The following is an 8,086-nucleotide window of genomic DNA, read 5'->3' as shown; positions in this document are numbered from 1 at the left end:
CCATGCGTTGGAATGCTATAATGTGACCACGGAAGAGGAGGAAGAAGACTCAAGGAATATCAATATTCTAGAGGCATAAGGGCATCTCGAAGTCGAAGGCCCACAAATAGAGAACCTGGACATCTTCGCACCTTTGAAAACAAAGCAAGTAAACATTGCCACTAAAGAAGAACTGAAGTTTACGAAAATTGGAGATTATTGGGATGACGCTATACTAGATAAAGTTGTTGAATTACTTCACGAATACCAGGATCTCTTCCCCACTAAGTTTTTGGACTTAAAGGGCATAATCGATGATTTGGGTGTTATGAATATCACATTGAAGCCAAACGCGAAGCCTATTAAATAGATGCCTTATCGCCTTAACCCCAAGTATAAGGAAAAGTTTCACCAAGAACTAGATAAAATGTTGGAGGTAGGCATCATAGAACCTGTTTAAGAATCCGATTGGGTGAGCCCAATGGTGTTCCAAGAGAAGAAACAAAAGGGAAAAATAAGGATTTGCGTGATCTGTAGAAGCTTAATGATGCATGTGTTCACAATCCATTTCCAACGCCATTTACAAACGAAGTGTTAGACAATGTGTGAAGGTAGGAGGCCTATTTCTTTACTGATGGGTTTTTAGGGTATCATCAAATCAAGATTGCGCTAGAGGATAGAAGCAAAATGACCTTCGCAGTGGAGTGGGGTTGTTTTCAATACATTATTATGCCATTTGGGTCGAAGAATGAGCCTATGATATTTTCCCGCGTAGTCATAGCAGCATTCAAAGAATTCATTCATAAGTTCCTGGAAGTGTACTTTGATGACGGGACATTGTTTGGCTTGGTGAAGCACCATGTATCAATTTTGCGCCTTATGTTGGATACATGTCGCAGATACCAGTTAGCACTGAATTTGAAAAAATGCATATTTTGTGTTTCTTTTGGGATCTTACTATGTCATGTTGTGTGCAAGCAAGGATTGATGGTGGACCCTGCAAATATTGCAGTGATTGTGAACTTGGAGGCCCCTAGGAATGTCAAGTAGTTGCACACGACAGTGAGACAAACGAGATATTATAGAAAATTTATCAAAGCTTATGCTCAAATTACCGCGCCCATGGAAAAACTGCTAAAGAAGGATTTGACATTCTATTGGGATGAAGAATTTCAGCACAGCTTAGCTGTGTTGAAGGAAATGATGGTAATTGTGCCAATCTTGGTATTCCATGATTGGAAAAAGGAGTTTCATGTACATGTTCATGCGTCTTGCATTGAACTGGGTGTAGTGCTAACATAGGCCGGTGAAGGAGAAATGGACCATCCTATAGCCTTCGCAAGTAGGAAGTTATCAAAAACTGAGAAAAATCATTCAACCACTGAGCGCGAAGGGTTGGCCATGGTCTACGCACTACAAAATTTTAGGCATTATCTGTTAGGAGGGAACTTCAAGATGTATACAGATCGTTCTGCCTTATAATACCTAGTCAACAAGCCTGTGTTGGGGGGGGGAGAATTTGCAAATGGATGTTATTATTTTAGGAGTATGACTTTGAAGTCATTGTGAAGTTGGGGAGGTTGAATGTTGGACCTAACCATCTGTCGTGAATTGAAATAGGGGAAGAACCCATTAATTTGGAGGAAGGATTTCCAAATGCATAGCTCTTTGCGGTGTGCATAGTGGATGACCATTTTTCAGACATTATTCAATTCTTAACTACAAGGATGGCACCAGAAGGATATACAAGTTAGCAGAAGAAGGAATTAGTAGTGCACGCATCTAAATTTTCACTCATTGCGGGACATTTGTACAAAATGGGTGTAGATGAAATATTGCGGAGATAGGTGCCTGATTTTGAGCATGATAACATTCTCGCCGAAGATCATGGGGGAGCTACGGGGAGCCATTATGCAACTAAAGAAACTACATAGAATATTTTGTGTGCAGGGCTATGGTGGCCAACATTGCACAAGGATTCCAAGGCATGCTGTAAGGTGTGTGATTCATGTCAAATAACTAGCAGACCGTCGCAAAGGGATGAGCTACCACTACATCCTCAAGTATCTTTGCAGGAATTTGAGAAGTGGGAAATTGATTTTATTGGGCCAATTCAGCTGTCTAGAAAGAAAATGGGTGCATACTACATTATCAGTGCGACGGAATATCTAACCAAATGGGTGGAAGCACATCCCGTAAAGGATTGTACAAGGGCTATGGCTACAAAATTCTTGTTTGAATATGTCTTAACAATTTGGATGATAGAAAGTATTGATGAGTGACAGGGGTACGCACTTTCTAAATGAAACAATAAACATGCTGACTGATGAATTCCAGGTCTACCATTAGAAGAGTACACCATATCACCTGCAGGCAAATGAAACAGTCAAATCTTTTAACAAAATTTTGGATAACATGCTGATAAAGATCTGTAATGCGCAACGGAATGATTGGGATGTACACGTACCTGTAGTGACATGGGATGATCAAATTACTTGTAAGAAGCTAACAGGACAAACTTCATTCAAATTAGTGTATGGGGTCGAAGCCGTAATGCTAATGGAATACATTGTGCCTAGTTTACGCATAGCAGCTTTAACAAATATGGCATATCACGAGGCCCTAGAAGACTAGCTCACGTAGCTGATGGAGCTTGAAGAGGATCGATTTTTGGTAGGATTCCATCAACAAGTACAAAAGGAATGCGAAAAAGTATGGCATGATTGCCATATCAAGCTTCACACATTTAAGGCAAATGATTTGGTATTGTTATATGATATTAAGTTCACTAAATTTCTGCGTAAATTCTAGATGCATCTGTTAGGGCCATATATTGTCAAGGAAATTACAGATGGTGGCACAGTTAACCTCGTGAAGCTAAATGGGGAACCCTTCCCGAGAAGAGTGAATGGGAGCAGGTTGAAATTGTATGCAAGGGATCTTGTGCAATGACTATATGGTAGTAGGACATTCTTAGTGCTCCAGGAAGTTGCAAGGGAGCGAGGAACTATAAACTACACTACCTGGTTTGGAGAACAAGGCAGCGATCAAGCTATGCGAAGATTGACGAGGATGCAACAGATGGATTTGCGCTCAAGACGTTGCACGGGAGTGAAAGGTACCACACACCCTAGTAGGAAAATGACTGTTGGGGTTACTATTCATGACGAGATGGCCAGAAGGCAGTGAAGAGGAGTGGGGAGGCGGAAATTAAGGCAAAAATCTTTGAAGATCTACCGCCAAAACAACATTTATTATCATAATTTGGGGGGAATGGTCAGATTTGAATTCTAGTCCCCCTATAAATTGTGCATGCTAGTCCAACAGAGAACACTTTGCGTTCTAAGACTTGTTGGTGCATTTTTTTGTTTGTCGCATATGAGTCGAGCATTTTGGGAAGAATTTATGCCACTCATGAACTCTTCTCCCACAACCTGAGATTTATTTATGGAAAGAATGACTACCACTAACCCCATTGAAGCCCTTAGTTTGGAAGAACTTGTCCAACGCACCAGGATTGGAAGTGTCTAGTATGGAGGCTACACCTGTTGTGCCCATAATGCCGAGGTCGCATAGGCTAAAACAAACTATGGCTAAAGAAAAGCACCCTGCTATGAAAGAAAAGCAGCGAACCATGAAGGAAAAACAAAAGAAGTTGGTACCAGTGCACGCGTCACCAAGGAAGCATACCAAGACACAAGCAAAGCAGAAAAAGGATAAGTAGCCAAAAAAAGTAGTGGACCTAGAAGAGGAAGAATTCCAGGATATTGAGGATGTTCATGCTGAGGCAGCGGAGCCTATGATGAGGCTACCTGAGTATATCCCTCTGTGCAAGGGGAAAACTAAAGTCACGAAGGATCCCAATACAGGGAAATTTTCATTTTCGACACCTTTGCTTCCTGAGCAGGTTCTATTTGAGGGTCCTAGGCTGGTGCATATTCTGCTGCTTAAAATGGAAGATTGGGACCTCGTGGACCATACAAAGTTTCCGCACTTGGAAACTCACAAGTATATGAAAAAATATACTATGACGACACGAGGGTTATGTTGTAGCATTTTTTTGGCTTTGGTAAGTTAGTATCAATTAGTCAAAAAAATAAACTGAAAATATATTTCAAAAAATGTTAAGTTAGGATATGGACAAAAAGAATATTAAATACAAATTGTTAGGAATATTTGATAAATAAGTCCATATCAAATAAAATGTTAGAATAGATTCACTAAAAAATGAAGGAAGAAATAAAACGTTAGGAGAGTAAAGGGTAGGTAGAGATATGAGATATAATTGGAACATGAAAGCATTTTATCCTAAGTTGTAACATTGGAAATGTGTGCATACGATGATGGGTTTTAATTAACCATAAATTCTAAGAACCAACTGTAAATATCCTAACTTCATTCATCCATTTATTCACCCATAACCCACAATTGTACATCTGACAGAAATGTTGACCCCACAATCACTTTCTGCCTCACGTGGTTAAATCCATTTCATCTTACCTTACATCCCAAACACTCCCCCGATATCCGATGGCCCACATCACTCCTCGGACATCATTTTCCATCCGAACTTTATCAATAGGGGGGGTCTGAAGTGGGCAGTTTTGGAAAGTTCTCTCTTAAACTACTTTCCCCTCATTTTAGTCTTTTGGGAGTTAAAATCTTGAAGCAACTTACCACCTAAAGTTGCTCCCGAACACAGTTTACATTTGACCATTTACCGTCACTCCAACGTGACTATCCATGTCCACTCCATGTAACTTCCTCCATCCAATCAGCGTTCGCCTATATTTTATTCATTTAATTTGCAACCCTCACGAATTTATGCCCCATAGACTAGTTTATCAGTTCCGTTGGATAGTTAATGAGGATTTAGCCATTCATTAAACACCCCACTCCATCTTTGTTCATTATAATCCTTGTTCCTTCATGAAAACTATTACACACTATAATTCTGAAACTCAATTCATCACTGGAGATTTTGTGATTACAGCCTAAATGATAGACTCATCATTCAACCGAATTCATCATTCTGTTCAGTACCAAGGCGACATCCGGGTCCACCTATCTACTTTCAGATATACTTTTTTTCTGTTTTCACTATGTTTCAAACCGATTTCTTCCATTTTTGTCACTTTCAACCTGTAATTCACTTAACAAGATGCCTCCTAAGGGAAATGAAATTGTAAAATCCAAAATCCTTTTATTCATCGACAAGTTGACTTCCATCATATTCCCCTAGTCGACAGAGATTGTAAAATCTTTGAGTATTCCTCTCAATTTGATTTATATGAAATTTACTGTTGGATGGAGGATCAATTAATTGACCAGACAAATGAAATAGGACTTTGGGACTCCCACATTCCCCACTACATTTTCCCTCAGATACACAGAGCACCTGAATTTGTCAAGAAATTCCATGAATCCCATGATCCCACTCAAAGAGCAATCATTTCACCCACATGATAAATCCTTTGTTTCATCAATGCTAAGTCCATTGAAAAGATGTTGCAAGCCCCAACTATTGCACCAACCCATCATTTTTGTCATGAAAGCCTGATAGAAGCTTTTCAAAAGCTAGACTTTACTAGAAGATCCCAGACTCTTGAACTTTTCCTAGCTATAGATAGTTCTCTTCCTGAAAGAAACCCTCCTTATGATTCATCCATTTTCCCTGATAGAACCAAGCAAATCACCACTATTTTGTCATATCTACTTGGTTACAATTCTGATCAATATGTTAATGAAGCCATCATAGATTTCTTGTCAATATTTTCTGCTGATTCCGAATCCACTGTTCTCTATAACTTTAGCCAATTCCTAGCTGAATCCATACACATTTAATATTGAAGAAGTATTCAAGTATGCTTCAGTACTTGTATATCTTTTCATATATTTTTAGGGAGACAAATTTCCATTCACCTTACAAAAGCTAGATGAGGAAGGCAACCAACAATCAATGATCTTTTGGACTTAAATGGGAATGAAGGAGAAAGAAGAATTTACATATAAACAGTTCATAGAATTGTTTATTCATCCAGCTATTAGTCTTATGAGCAGCACTCCAGTACCAAGAATCAGTGATGAAATTGTGAAAGTCTTGCAGCTAGTTGATCAAGCCACAACAAGAGATTGGTATCTTTACCAAACTATAAAGAAATCAAGATTTATGGCTGTGAGCTTCCACCCTACAAATTTTCCAAGTACCTCCCCATCAGAATCTTTGCATTGGAATATATTAGGCAGAGGTTAAATGCAGATGAAGTACACTTTGTGGTTGCAAAGAAGAAATCACAATTCAAGCTAAAAGCTCAGGTTGGTCCATTCATCTACAACACTAGAGCAGCAGGAGAAGAAGCAGACAGGTTATTAAAGGAAATGAAGTTTGGTCTCAGTTTCACTTGGTCTTATGACCTAGTGGGAGTGATTTCTAAACTTAGGGTTGAAAATAAGTTTACTGCATATCACTACACAACTAGACCTAGAATAGAGCAGTACAAAAATTAGTTGGAATGGAAAGAGAACACCCTTCAAGAAGATGAAGAGAAGGAAATTTCTACTTCAAATGTACAAACTCCACTTGCACAAGAAAAGATAGCTAAACGAGGAAGGGAAGAACAGTCATCCCCTACAACTGAAGCATCAAACCAGGGCTTTAGGATTGTGCATAGAAAGAAGAGACCTAGGATCTTTGTGATTGTTGGTGCAACAAATGAGTCTCAGAAAACAACATTTGATGGACTTGGAGAGACTTTTCTCTATACACAGTCTGGTGGACAGTCTACCTAGTCCCCAACTCATTCCACTACTTCTTAGGAACAACAGGTAATTCAAACCAGTGGAAGCATTTAGAAGGACAAGGAGGAGGACATATTTCATGTTTTTAGTGAGATTAAAAATAAGAACGAAGAATTGAAATTGAAAACCTATACCCAATTCTGGAAACATTCCTCTAGGTCTCAAGCCAAACTTCTTTCAATCATTGGCTCTAAGAAGGGAAAGATGCAGATGGCTTTCCTACAAGCACAAATTCCACAGCGTAGGACTCTTGCACATTATCATAAGCAATACTCATTTGAGTTTAATGTAAAATATGTACATACTATTGACCAAATTGAGATGCACAAACAGACTGTCCAGATGATTTCTTCAAAATTTTAGGTCACCCTGGCTAATACAAAGTCACAACTCAAGTTGGAAAAGGTTTCCTCACTAGAAAAGGACACCAAGATCAAATCTTTGGAAGATCTGGTGCTGAAGATAGGATATGATCCCTCAAACATAAATGCAGCATAAGATTTTGTCAAGAAGAAGAATGTTGAGCTCTCAGCATTAAGAAAGCATCTCAAACTACCAGCTTCTAAGGATCTAATGGCCAAGGAGATTGAAGAAACTGAGACTCATAAATCTGACATGATGAAGCTCATCATGGAACAAAATCTGCAAATAAAACAGATGGAGGAGAAAATGGAAAAATTGGTCAAAGAGAAAGAGGAAGTTGTGAAGATGACTCAAATTCCAATGGATGTAGTTCCTCTTTTAGCAGTCTCTATAACCAGAGTTTCCACTTCAGGAACAACACCAACTATAGGTAGAACAGAAGGAGTTGAACATCTTATAGAAGTTGTTCAAAATCTGTCCATTCAGACAGTTGAAATTAAGAAGTTGCATGATGAACTGAAGGAATTAAAACATATGAAGGTAGTTGCAGATGGTTCACATGCAGCCGAGTTGCAAGGGACAAAAAGTCAAATTGAAGTTTTGTAGAAGAAAATCAAAGAATCTTACCTTGGAAACAAACTAGGTTTCGCAAAGGAGATTCTATGGGAAGAAATTATTGAATCAATCAAGGATATCTAGCCCTATATCAAGATAATCTTTGATAAAAAAGACCTATTGAAGAAAGATCACGAAGCTGTTGAAACTATTTCTAAAGAGCTTGAGGACATGCCAGAAATTGCTTCTAAAATAATTAAGTTCCTGAATTCTAAGGACAGCTATGAGCTTGAAGAATTAGGTATAAATAATAGGACAACAACTATATTGGAAGTAAATAAGATCATTACCAAGAAAATCCTCAACCTTTAGTTGGAGTAAAAGTACAACA

This window comes from Pinus tabuliformis, chromosome 7 (assembly GCF_031772625.1).
Source record: "Pinus tabuliformis cultivar Carrire ecotype Pingquan chromosome 7, CPIR1, whole genome shotgun sequence".
In the NCBI taxonomy this organism is placed as follows: domain Eukaryota; kingdom Viridiplantae; phylum Streptophyta; class Pinopsida; order Pinales; family Pinaceae; genus Pinus; species Pinus tabuliformis.
Note: the sequence above shows the minus strand (reverse complement) of the source record.